We start from the raw sequence: 14,576 nt of genomic DNA, 5'->3' as shown, positions 1-14,576 counted from the left end.
GTTTATTGACAGACATGTTGAGGCACCTCAAACAGTAATACATAATTAAATGCACTGATGGTGGACCTCCCTGCACTTTCTCCCACATCAGTTGCTGTTAAAGCACCAAAGAAGTTAAACAAAGCGCGGGGTGTACGTTTCCAATCCTTGGCACATTGTAAAAGCCTCAGAAACAGCACTTACGCCAAGACAGGACAATACAGTTCTCCACCATTGTAGAGTCTTTGTTCCTGTAAAGGCCCAGACTATTCCACTGTGTAAGACTGAGGAGGATTTAGTGGCGTCTAGCAGTGAGGACTGCAGAGCTGAAACTTCTCCTGGTTAGAATTCCTTCAGTGTTCATAGTTCCGAAGGGTTGTACCAGGAGCTGAATTATCCACAGAGGTCTCTTCCTCTCCAAAACAAACAGACCAAGGGTCTGATTTATAAAAGGATGTGCTGGATCCATACTAAAAATGTAAGTCAAAACTGGCATGCTCCAAAAAATACTCTGCAGTTTCTACAATTTGGCTTCCACCTCACCATCTGCGTTGCCAATTTCCTGTCTCCAAAATGTTCATCAGCATGGCTCCAAGTTTCTCCCATCAAGCCTGTTTTTATAGATGACAACTTTTCCATGGGAAGTGGCGCACGTGTCTTTCAGGCCTCGTTTTGTGCATATGCAATGTTTATGAATGAACCCCAGGTGATTTAAACCGGTAAAAACCCTGAATCAAAATAGTGTTTTTCCTACGCTGTTTGGCATGTGGGCTGCTAGCCCAGCACCTGCTAATGTGCGCATCTTTTTTCTCTGATAACTTAAAATTGAGATGCTCATGTGAATTATTCACAGAGGTCTCTTCCTTTCTCAAAACAGATGGACTCAGTGATTTAAACCGGTAAAAAATAAAACAGTTTTGGGTTACAAATATGTTTCTCTAATGCTCTTTGGCACGTCGCAGACAGATCGTTAGCTTTTTTCATTGATAACTTACGCCAGGGCCACACCGCCCGCAGAGGCGCTGCAAATAGCCTCGAAGCGAAGCCAGTTTCCTTTCTGCGCCCATGTAAACCGATTGTGTCATCCACACCGGCCGCGCCGCACAGCTCCGTGGCCGGCCCTGCAGCAATCGTTTCGGCATCTGGTCTATTTTCTGCGTGAGCCGCGAGCGAATGTGTCAAGCCGGGCAGGAAGTCAAACAAAGGAACAACAACAGCATCCGGTCAATTTTCAGAATAAAACAAATTTCAAAATAAAACACCCCGTTTGACAAATGGGATGTATATATGTGTGTGTGTTTATATACATATACTCATTGCTAAGAAGTGGACATACATGTACAGTTGTTAGGAAAACATGGCGTATAATTTTATGAGGTTATTTACTTACCCATGATGGAAAAACAGCCCCAAATGTGACGGAGACAACAGCTGGGAGCAGAAGCGCTTGTCGACTGGCGTGGAGAAATGTGCGTCTGATGTGAACGGAAATGCTCCGGCTCGCGCGAGAATTTCGGTGCGCTGCGCTTCGCAGCACTTCGTTGGCAGTTTGGCCCCGGCGTTAAAATCCAGATGTTCACAAGGTTTTTACCAGGAGCTGAGTTATCCACAGAGGTCTCTTCCTCTCAAACAGATGGACGCCGTGATTTAAACCACTGAATAAAGCAGTTTAACGTCTTATGCAAAAACAAGAAGTCTTTGTCTGATGCTCTCCTGGCTAATGTGAAAACATGAGCGTCCCTCTCTGGAGTCAGTGTTTGGTTTGTCTGTTCTGGGCTACTGTAGAAACATGGCGGTGCAACATGGTGATCTCTGTAGACGAGGACCTGCTCCCTTTGTACGTCTCATTCTGAGGTGACAGAAACACTATGACTGGTTTTACACTAAAGAAAACATTAAGGTTGAGCTGAACACTCAGAAGAAACAAGTATCTGGTGCAGATAATGTACTTTTTACCAGTATGAATATCATCCCAGTAAAATGTTCAGTTTCCTGTGATCATAAATGATCTGAAGCTCAACCCTGAGGTTGTTCTGTAAATAGTTTTCTAATAAACTTCTGGTCACATGCCCATCTCCAATTTAAGCCCTACCCATTTTCGTTATAAACCCTGCCCATGCTGTGTACACAGATAATTTAGTTGGTTGAACAGAACAGATACAGATGATGGTTTACCTGCTCATCCCTAGAAAACACTTATATTCCATCTCCGCCAGTATCCCCCCTCAATCCTTCACACTGGACCTTTGAGTAAAAACTTGTTCAAAAACACTGTCACTGCTTTTTTCTGTACTCCATAAACTGGTGTTGCCCTGCAGCAGTGTGACTTCACTTCCTAGTTGGAGGGAGGCTTCAGTTAATGTTTACCTCTCCTCTCTGCTGCAAATCAGCAATTCAAAGACTCGCCAACTCCCAAGTGTGTTTGCCGACAACAATAATTACACTGACCAAAATGGCAATTAGGCTGACTGCAAACCCGTCTCTGTTCAGCCCTCCCAGTTACGACGACTGGCCAGCCCCAGTAAACCCATCATTTGTCATCAGCTGTGGTTCCAGTGCTGATGATGAACAGCTGAAATTTACACCAGGAACACATTTTAAAATACGAACACACGCTGCTCGTCTCACCGAGATTGATCAGCATTTCTTATTTTCTCTGCGTCCTTACTGTTCTGTATCTGCACATTGTTTAAGGAAGCAGTGAGATAAGAGTGAGGAAGACGTGACGTGAAGGCTACTGTAGTGTGTTTGATCTGGCTGGGAAGCTTTCAGTGAAGGACAAGGCCTAATTGGCAATTAACACATCTCACACTGTTTGATCTTTTTATCAGCTTATCAGCACCGAAAAGAGAAAACATTTTGCCTGAACCTTCCAGTGTTATATTGTAGAACATAATGATTACATCCTTCAACCAAGTGATGATATGGTTTTATTTAGCTATTATCAGAACAACCAGTCTATGCAGTGGCATCAGGTAGTTACAGCAGGCCCTAGGGCATTGTATCATGCACATATCGTCTCATCACACGATGGTGAGTTAGGTGCAGAGGACATTTTTGACAACTGTACATAAAACACACACAGCTTTGTTTTAATAAATAACAGAAAAATAAAGGGGGAAAGTGATTTGATAGGACTCCATTCCTTGCTGAAATGGAAACTAATAACACAAACATAAGGAAATCTAACAGCAGCAATCAGGTGATGTCTGACACAAAGACAAAGAGCAAAAGATTTCAATATTGTAAATTATTCTCAGTTGCAGGGTTGGTACAGTAATCTCTCTCACTGAGACAGCCAGCTCAGTCTGTTTGTTTCGTTTTGAAAAAGACAAAAAAGAGCAGCATGATAAGCCAAACTGACAAACGTACATTACACCCATAGTGATACATAACAATAATATACACAGCAATAAGCATGAAAAACAAGAAATATAAATGAATAAATAATGAAAAAAAAGTCGTAAAGAAAAACTTGAACTTCAGCAAGATATCCATTAAGTGATCTGATTGTCAGAATTATTCACACACAACATCACACACAGCTACAGCAGAGGGATGGCGTAGGGTCAGCCATAATAAAACACCCCTGGAGCATTTTGGGGGGTTTGGTGCTCAACTGCACCTCTCCACCTGCTAGCTCGCACTCCATACTTGGTCCATACGGCAACCTGAACTAGCGATCCTACAGTTCCCAGCCCCAAGTCCCTATGGACTCAGCAACTGTTGCCCAAGACAGCAGAATGGAGAGGTGACAGGAAATGAGGGTGTAGAGAGACATGAGCCAGATTACCCAACACCAGGACACCGCATTGGTCAATGATTAGCAGGGGTGGGACAAGTTATTGTTGCGTAAGTCACATGTAAGTCTCAAGTCTTGTCCTAAACAAGTCATAATCCACTCCTCGCCAAATGCTATGCCAATTCAACAACAGTCCCTGACCCAGATCCCCACAGACTACTGTTGCCCCCTTTTAAACAGCTGAGATGAAATTTCCAACAAGAGCATTTGACTCGAGTTTTTGAAAACTATAAGAAGAACGAATACTTTATTAATCCCAGAGGGGAATTTTTTTTTCTGACTCTGTTGTCATACACACACACATACAAAAACAGGACCTACGCATGCATGAAATGGAGAGATGTCACAGTGAGCAGTCGGGGGTTCAGTGCTTTGCTTAAGGGCACCTTGGCATTGCCCAGGAGGTGAACTGGTACCTCACCAGCTACCAGTCCATGCTCCATACTTGGTCTGGATGGGGGACTTGAACCGATGACCCTGGAGTTCCCAACTTAAGTCCCTATGGACTGAGCCACTGCCACAGATTCGTGGATAAACCAAAAAGCAAATTGCAAGCTCTGATTGGTGAAGAAACATCACAGCACATTATTTGAAACACATTTTGGATGCATGAAAGCAGCGTGACATTTGGGAAACTTTTGAAAAGGTCTGATAAAACATGTTTCTAAAAAGGTTGATGGGATGATGTTGACACAAGACAACCAACTTTTGGGTTTTGGAGTCCAGTAACTAATTGTTCAAACTATTTCCAAAGTGTCACCCTGTATTCAGCGGCTTTTAGTGGAGGCAGATAAGGTCAGATAATCACTAGATCACTAGAAGTAAACTGTAAGAAACACAGAGCGATATAAAAAGTAAGCAGCAAAAAAAAGCAGAATATAATATGCATGCAAACACTTCCTTTTGTCTTCACACGTTGTGTTTTTCTGTAGAAACATTCATCACACTGTGACTGTGCCAAAATCCTGCTCTGCATTTGCTGGCGTTCCCACAACACGCCCCACTGTAAACTTGATTTGATTATGTGTGATTATTTTATGATTATGCCGAAAGCAAAACTCAATCTTTCCCATGCTTGTTGCATCAGTTCATGAAACCTTCATCTCCCAAAATTTACTAAACTCAGAATGCAGCACTGAGTTTGTTGACGGTGAGTTGGGGATAAAATGGGACAAAAAAAAAAAACATTAAGTGACATGAAATGTTCATGCAGCGGCCCTGCAGCCGATCTCAGTCACATTTGCATTCAACTTGGACAAATCAGGACTTGTCGAAGCAGTTTGAGGGCCTGGGGCTTAATTGCCTCAATCAAAGCACATTTGGAGCGCCATCATCCAAGAGGCATGAATCATTTGATAAAAGAGCCCAAGGAGCAATAAACTGTCCCTGCTGCCAGGCAGCGACAGGAGAGCAAACAGGGGAAAGTGAGAGTGCATGTGTGTGTGTGTGTGTGTGTGTGTGTTGTAGTTGGTGGGAAACCTCCTGGCTGCTGTTTTAAAGACGGGAAATTTTGGAAATATGATCTGGGCTCTGTGGTTTCTTACATTATTGTGCATAATATAATGGTGTTCACCAATTCAGATTAAACTCATAGATGTTCTCTGTGCAAACACACACACACACACTTCAAATGCTCGCTCTTTAATCCCAGCACCACCTCCCTCCTGCCAAACACATTTTTATTTTGGCATGGATGTTAATTCCTCTTTATTAACTCTGCTGTCCTGGCTGAGGCTGTTTGCTTTTCTACAGGTGCTCTCTGATGCTCCTCGCTGCTCTCTGTCACACAGCCTTTCATTACGAGGAGGTGGAGACACTTGTCGCCACTCATGCAGACAGACGAAGACAGAGAGAGACAGGAGAGACCATTGCGGTCCGTTCAGACAGAGAGGCAGAAACAAAGCAGGGAAAGATACTAATGCACAGAATCAAGTTTAAAGTGTTTAAACTTTATATTAATATCCTGCAAAGATGCTAAAATAATAAAGAGGAAGCTGTTATAATGGAGCCATGGCTCTGGCCGTATCATCAGTAATTTCAAAGGCGTTTCCTATCATTATTATGCAGATGACATCCAACTATACTTATATGAAAGTATATATGTTTTTATTTTTATTTTTAATGATGTATTTTAAATGTATGTAATGGTTGTGTGTATGTGTGTGGACCATTTGAGTCCGTAATAAAGATTATTATATACCTGTCATTTAAACCAGATAACATAGACAAAATCAACATACTCCATGAATGTCTGTCTGCCATCAAGAACTGGATGGCAAACAACCTCCTCCAACTAAACGCAGACAAGACTGAGGTTCTTATCACTGCGGATGACTCTACGGTCTCTAAGGTGGTCAACCACATGGGGTCACTGGCACGTAACATCAGGTCTGACCTCAGGAACCTTGGGGTAATTTTTGACCAAAACATGCTGTTTGAAAAACATGTTAATTCTCTGTCCCGCTCATGCTTCTTCCACCTCAGAAACCTTGCAAAACTCAGGTCCATCGTCTCACACTCAGAACTGTAAATGGCCATCCATGCATTTATTTCGTCCCGGCTTGACTACTGCAATTCACTGTTCACCTGCCGCAGTAAAACATCTCTGGACCGTTTACAACTTGTCCAAAATGCCGCTGCCAAGTTGCTCACTTGGTCACATAAATCTTGCCATATCACCGCCATCCTGGCATCCCAACACTGGCTTCCTGTTCACTTTAGATTCCAATTCAAGGTCCTGGTCCTGACATACAGAGCCCTCCACAAAGTAGCCCCCGCTTACATTTGCGAGCTCCTCAACCCTTACATCTCCAACCAGTCACTGAGGTCTTCTAACCAGGGGCTCCTGGTTGTGCCTCGGACAAGGCTGAAAACTCGAGGTGACCGAGCTTTTCAATCCGTGGCCCCAAAGCTTTGGAACTCCCTGCCCTTGGACCTGAGATCCTTATCCTCTGTCCACATTTTCAAGATACAATTAATGACTCACCTTTTTAGGCAGGTGTTTGGACAATTGTAAGTAATTGTATAGATTGTATATAGATTGTATTTTGGTTGCACCGTATTTTTTGCTGTTTGTACTTGCTGTGTTTTCTATTTATTTAACTGTATGTATATTTATTGTGAAGCACTTTGTGACTGTGAAAGGTGCTATATAAATAAAGATTTACTTACTTACTTAATATGAGCAGTCAGGAGTACATTATGTGTGACTCTCAGTTGCTTTATCTTGTTAGGTTGCTTTTGTTAAAGGAAACTGACAACACAAATAATCTTTTCCTTGTTCTCCTTTCAAATTTGCAGCCCAGTCACCAGGATGAACACTGTCATTGTACGTTTCTGCAAACTGTTTCACGTGTAGAGAAAATGTTAAAAAGATAAATTTCTTTACATTTCAATGTTAGGTTGTGACAACAGTGACTATTTTGTGGTTAGGTTCAGGCATAAGAAATACTTGGTTATGGTTAGGAAAGTATGTTTTGGCTTAAAATACCTGGTATTGCTGGTACACCTTAAAAAAATTCCCAGTGTTTGTCGCCACAACCATCGCTAGAATGGTTGCTAGAAATGTGCTGACGTCACCTTAAAGAAAATGCCTGGTTGTTGGCGCTACAACCAATGCTTGAAATACAGCTTACCTGCTAATGTCTCCATATAAAGATAAATATAAAAATATGTGTTTTTTCTCACTACTACAACCACTGGAAATGTGCTGACATCACCATAAAAAATATCCAGTTGTTATTGATACATCCACCACTGGAAGTAAAAAAAAAAAAAAATACCTGATTGTACAACCACTGCTGGAAATGTGCTGATGTTGCCTTATTGTATTCCACCCCCATTTTGCAGCAAAAACGCCTTAAATGACATACCGAAATTAAAATGACTGTAGCTTCTGAACCGCTCTGACTACATGCATGTATGCATGGTCTTGCCAGAAAGAAAACTCCCTGAGGTTTCTTGTGAAAGTGTCAGAAACACTCTATGTGATACAGAAACAGAGTAATGGGCCTCTGAAGTCAGTAAAAAATTGAAGATTTTGCCTAAAATAAAATGTATTTCATGATAAATAACTGTCTGTGTCTTCATCTGAGCAGGTAAATGACACTGTGGGGCTGTTGGCACACTATCAAAGAACACTCATTTCAAATTTGAAGAAGATTGCTCAAAGTATGACCATTCTACAATGTTTTTTCCATGAAAAGATCCAGGCGGAGCTCCAAATGACAAGTCGGTCACTCAACTTCAAAACAGAACTATCAGTGATCAAACAACACTCAGCCAGCTTCAAACATTGTACCTTATTGAAATCAGGTGTGATTATGATAGCTGATGTTGTTTATGACACAGAAACACCATAAAATATCACCAAATAAAGCCATATGAAACGTGAAAGTTATGATCCCACTTTCTAGACGGTATATCTCAGCCAAAAATAGTGGTAGGAGTGAGACTCTTACCTTTTATAAAACAGCTAAGTCCTCGCTAACAGCTCCACATAAGATGGCGAGTAATCCTTTAACTTTTCCTGTCGAAAAATGGCATGACATGACTTGTCACCACTCATCACGATTTTGGACTTTGTGTGTTTAGGCTGCTCTGGTGCGAAATCCATAAGACGTCGGCATCCTGGCGGAGTTAGAAAGGTTAAAAAATACGTGGCTGTTTTCACTATAATCACCACTGTAAATGTGCCAACGTTGCCTTCTCAATACCTGGATGCTGTCACCATGGCCACAGCTGAAAATGTGCCAACATGTTGTTAAAAAATTTGGTTGGTCTCCAACATTGGTCTGTCGCTTGGGTACTTGGCAGCTGTCATAACAGCATCCCCTCCTCCAGATGACAACTCACTTTAGAAACATGGATATTATATGTATGAAACATACAAATTTAAAGAAACATAAGATACAAATATTTGTTTCGATGAATCAGACACATTAAAATGGTCTTTTTTTCTTTGGTTTTCAGCCCAGTTGCCAGAAGAATTGGTATTTGTTTTAAATTATCTTCCATCTTGTCCAAGCTGTGGACACCAGTACAGAGAGTCATTTGTGTGAACTCATACAAAAGTCCAATCAATGGCAGCGTCTCCTCCACATTTATAGGTTAACCGTTTCGCCTCGTTAACCTTTAAAGGTCTCTCTTGATATGTCAATACTATTTAGGTTAGACATTTGTCTGACTTACATGTATTATAAAAGCCATGTTCATCAATGGAAAAGAGGAGCATGCCTTAAATTTTCCAATTCAGATTTGCTCTGCATTAAACTGGCTCCTAGGCTCGGCCGTTTCAGCTCTCACACAGAATCATTTATTGAGTTCAGATGGGAACATCAGCTGCATGATAACCTTCACCACAGTCATGACAAACATGAATTCTGATCATCAACATTATATGAGTTTACTGATATAATTATACTGATTGATGAGGGCAAATGATTTGTATGAAATGATGGATGGTAGCATGTCTCTGCCTTTCCATCAAAAGACACCTCTGACTCATACAGTCGGCATTCAGAAATACTTCAAGGGGAGCGCCAATACGCAAATCGAATTCAGTGTATACGTCATAATGAGGCCCAGTCAGTCTGTGAGAATACTCATGTCTTGTTTGGCTTTGGAGAAGCTCTGTGAAGTCTGAGAGGTGATTTTGTCTCGGAGATTCGGTTAGATATTGGTAAAGGTTTTGTTACAAAGTTTGCAAAGGATGGCTGTTCAGCAGGCAGTGAGAGTCTAATTATAATATGGGTTGCATTATGCAAAGTGTAGGATCTAACTGCATGCGTCATCACATTAAAAAGGATTCAGTTTTACGCCACCATTTCTAATCACTCAGCACTAAAAGGAAGGTAGAGAGAAAAATCTCGACAAACCAAGAAATTAAGTCCAACGTGATGTGAGGGGAGTAAGATGATTCACACTGCAGTCCACAGTCTAACCTCTTTAACATTCCCATGAAACACACAGGTACTCTCAAGTCCATTTCATACACAGCAGGCTACATGAACATAATGGGATTTGATGGCAGTCGTTGTCTCTGAGGACGACGAGGACCTGACCGTTCCCGCCCACTTCTCTGCAATTGCCTGACTGTGGCGCTCTGATTAGCTACTTAAGTAAACATGGAATTCGTTTACGTCTTCACACACCTGCAGCTTGACCTCTACACTCCTCAACACTTCCTCTGTGGTTTTAGTCTCCTGTATGCCTGTTTTCATGTGGTATTTCACAGTGTGTAATCAGCCTGTGAGTTATGACCTTGCCACGTTGAGAAAGATGTTTGAATCCACTGGGGGGGTCTCAATCCACCCCCTGTAAGAGGAGGAGAAAAGTTACATGCTTATAGATTACACATGACATCTGTAATGTTTGTGCATTTCCCTGACGTAAATTCTGCCTTCTGGTGGAAATTGGATTTTGTTCTCAAAGGGAAGTATAAAAAGAGCAACCTTCTCCCCTTTTGCTCTCAAATCAGTTCCTCTTATAGAAGCTGCTGTGAGGAGTCGACTCTAGCTTTCATCCAATTAGTGTTGGTTTTATATTTGGTCATTTGAATTTGAAGAGTCTGTGCAGTCAGGTTAATCTAGCTAATAAGATCACTACAGAAAGTCTGGTCTGTCTCCTGAACATACATTTAAAAAGCAGATCCTTACAAGGCAAATACAATAATTAATTGTCTTAAACAACCACTCTGTAAATAGTTTTTTGAAAAAGGGAGCAAAGGTTTAATTCAGCTCTTGACCTGTGACTATAAACCACTGACTAATCTCTGACGTTTTAACGGTGCGGAGACACCAAACCGACATCAAAGAACTTGCGACGATGAAAGCCAACTGTTGCGTCGCCTCACGTCGCCCTGTGTCAGTTGCATTTGAACACACTACATGGACTACATCCGACAGCCAAGTGGCACGTACGTTCNAGAGGCTAACTGGCTGTGTTTCCCTCCGGTCATGCTGCGGCTAACGACATTGCACAGGAAACAAGAGAGCCTCTTGCCCGCCATCAAAGGCACAACAGATCTGAGAGGAGCGGAGAGGACCGCGACGAGGTGGAGTTGCCACAGTAGATCTACACTTTGCTGGAGAAGCGTTGATAAAATCAATAGGGTGAGCAGCACAAACAGAGCTCAGCATTGTTGTTGTGATGGTCGACTTTCTCGCACATCAGAGCTCAGCATTGTTGTTGTGATGGTCGACTTTCTCGCACATGCCTAGTGACTGGAACCGTAATACCCATGTGCGAAAAGTCTCCGTTTTCAGAGGAACTGCATATTGCAAGTTTACATGACAACACAGACGGTGCCGTTTCCAAGAAATTGCACTCTGGACCCCGTTTTCAAAATGTTGCATTTACAGGCACCCAAAACGCCGCTGTCGTGTAAACGATCGGCCAAAACGCAACTAAAGTTCACCGTTTTCAGTTGAAATCGTTGTCGTAAACGGGACCTGAGACGCTGTTCACAACAGTCATGAATTCATAATGTTTTCTTCAAATTTCAGCCCTGTTGTTTTACATGTTCCTCTCCTGCACGCTCTCGATGCTCCCACAGCAACACGAGCATGCAAAGACACTCCTCTCACATTCTAGGAAATAAAATGCAGGAAAAAAATTAAACATCTTAACAGCGATTTCACCCTAACAATGCTGCGAGCACAGTTAGGGCGAAACGACACTGGGATATTTCCTGCATAGCATCTCTCAGGAGAAAGGAGACTTTGAAGAATAAGCTCAGCTCTGAGAAGGTTTGAAGTGGCAGACTACTGACGACCAATGTGCTCTGTGTTAGATCTGTTGTGCCTTTGATGGCGGGCAAGAGGCTCTCTTGTTTCCTGTGCAATGTCGAGGACAACACTAATCTAGGCACAACCCCTCCCCCAGAGCTGGCACTTTGAAGACCCCCGTCTGTTTGTGAGATTAATGTGATTTGGGGACAATTTCCTGGGAGGGGTCCTGTCATTGCTGCAAACACGCCCAAAAACCCTATGCATACTGTACCGTGCTGCACACACACACAGGCAGTCCAGTGCACACACAAGTAAACACAAAAACAGAGTACACACACACACAACTCTCTTTATGACCCACAACCCACAGCCGCTGTTTCTTTCACTGCGTGTTGCCATGGTAACTGAAAGCACACTCAGCTCCTTGGCAGTTGTTCCCATCTCTGTATTTTAAAAAGGTGCAAAAGTCCCCGTGGAAAAAGCTCAGCAAACTCTTGTTACATTCACTGAAGCCAAAGTTCCTCCATGCTCCCCACTGTCAATCACCAGTGAGAGATCTGCCCTGATTTATCACCCTGTTTATCATAAAGATGCAATATTTTCTACAGTGAACCTCTCAGCGATGAGACGTGCTGGAATTCATCTCAATTTCAGGTCCAGATAATGTGTTTTGTTTTGCAGACTCTGCTTTTCTGTCTCTTTATCTTGACAGGCAGAGAGGCTGCATTGGATTAACAGCAGAGATGGAGGCTGTGTTGACTCTGACACAAAGAGAGCTGCATTCCTCTGGCTCAGGACGTATGACTGAGCAGGGCTCGGCCCGGCCTGGTGGGCTGGGGTCTCTTTCCAGTGGCTCCTGTGCAGTCATGGGCAGTGGCTTCCTGTGATGTTTCCTGTCAGAAAGGCCTTTCAGAGCAGCAGTTTTAGAGCCTTTTGGGAGGAAAGTGAAAGATAGCAAATGAGTTGGCTCGAGACCTGGGCTCACCAGTATTTGTAAGGAGTTATTTTTATGGTTTGTTATTGTCTGGAGATGTGCACATCCTGTGGGAAAATGCAGTGAAAGTCAGAAAGTAGTAAAGTTTTATCTTTTACTTTAAACAGAAAGTTTTACCCAGGAAGTTTGAAAAACTGGCAGCTCACACTATCGACAGTATATGTAAAATACTGTGACACTGTGCTTTTGAAAACACAATAAGACCCCAGAAACACACCACACTATGACAGTTATTATGACAAATTAGGAACAACTTAGAGTCTGTAATTTTTTTTTGTCGAGCGGGAGTAGTTAGTCTCTCAGATTTAGGGCATTTAACATTTGATTGTGTCGGCTGATAATCAGCTTTCTTTGTCTGATTCTATGTGTGGTAGTTTGGACTTTGTAAACTACCATATAAGGAATAATAGCTGCATCATCTCAGGGAAGGTTAAAGGTTCAGTATGAAACATTTTACCAGTATTGCACCAGTATCTATTGCCAATGGCTGAACAGGTTTTGGCATAACTTAAAAACTTACTCGGTTGCCTCTAGAAGCCTGTGGACTGACTTCTATGTAAAGGACGCAGGCTGTATTTTGAAGGAAAATCTAAAGGATGTGATGCAGTGTTCTGCACCAGGTTAGATACCCACGGGTATGTAAACTGGGTAACAGTTACAAATATGTATATATATTAATTCATGGGTAAAAATGACCCCCATGTGGACAGGCAGCAGGTGAGAACTAAAATCTTTTATTTTTCAGAATAAAACAAAGTAAAAAGATGTGCAGTATATGTGTAATATTCTGACATCTAAATCATGCTGCAGCTCCTTTTATTTTGAAAGCCAGTGACACAAGTGTAACCTTTGACCTCGTGGTCACATTTGTCACCGACGTGGAGGACTCCAGCCATGAAACTTTGCAGCCTGAGGATGAGGTGGCAGCCTACATGGAGTTCAAGACACCCAAGGAGGATCCTTTGGAGGTTTGATGGTGGTGGAAGGAGCATGCTAACATGTTTCCTAACCTGGCAGTGATTGAATGTTTTCACCATCCAGTCAAAGAGACGTCCAATTCAAGAACGGAGAACCAGCTTCATGTGAGGGACTGGAGCCTGGGGGGGTTTGATCACGGGTGTGGGCGGGTACGGCTTTGACTTAGACATAATGATAGGTAACGAGTCGGGTCTGGTACTGAGCTTTACGGGTATGGGCAGATGCGGGTTTTCAAAAATGGACTGGTGCAGGATGTGACGTCTTGGGTGCTCCTGATTGCCTTGTCTCTCTCTGTGTTTTTACCTGCATATAAAGGCTTTCCAGGCCATCATGGTGTTATCAATGAACAAGACTCCGGGGTCTTTCTATGCCATGCCAACGAACCTGTGAGCCTGTACTCAGGCAGGTACTGAAGCACTGTCAAGAAAATCTACTACAAAGCACCAGAGCAAAAGTCATGGGATCTTTGGGTCATGAAGGTCTCTACAAAATTTTAGTCTGGATGACAATTTAAGAAACAAACTGTAAACTTTGTTAGCATACTGTACACTGATTTGAAAAAGTATTCAGAGTTGTTGGGCGAACTCCTCCAGGCTGGTAGCAGGCAGCACAGGAAACGAGGGAAGTGGTGTGTTTGTGCAGGGAACGAGGTCAGTGCTCACAATGGAGCCTGGCTGTATGTTGTCTAGAGGGGGGTATTGTAAATCAGCCATCTCTACAGACGCCCTCACACACACACACAGACATACAGAGCACACACACACACACACACACACACACAGACTTAGACACAGTCTTTCTCTGTGAAACCACAGAACATTTTAACACAGAAAATGATATATAGAGCGGTCATGTGTTTCTACTCAAAGCATTTTAAAAGATACTGTGGAGCGATGATGTGCTGCTCTGTCCTGCATCTTCATCTCTCCCTCACACACACACACACACACACACACACATACACACACTTGAAACTTTCACTGAATGGTCTCAATAGCCTTACTCTCTCAAGAGTTTAATGGCTTAAGACTATTTTCTGAATGTCTGACGTGGCTCAGACTAAACCATGATGCACACAATGCATCCTCCAGGG

Source organism: Epinephelus moara, chromosome 20 (genome assembly GCF_006386435.1).
Source record: "Epinephelus moara isolate mb chromosome 20, YSFRI_EMoa_1.0, whole genome shotgun sequence".
In the NCBI taxonomy this organism is placed as follows: Eukaryota; Metazoa; Chordata; class Actinopteri; order Perciformes; family Serranidae; genus Epinephelus; species Epinephelus moara.
Note: the sequence above shows the minus strand (reverse complement) of the source record.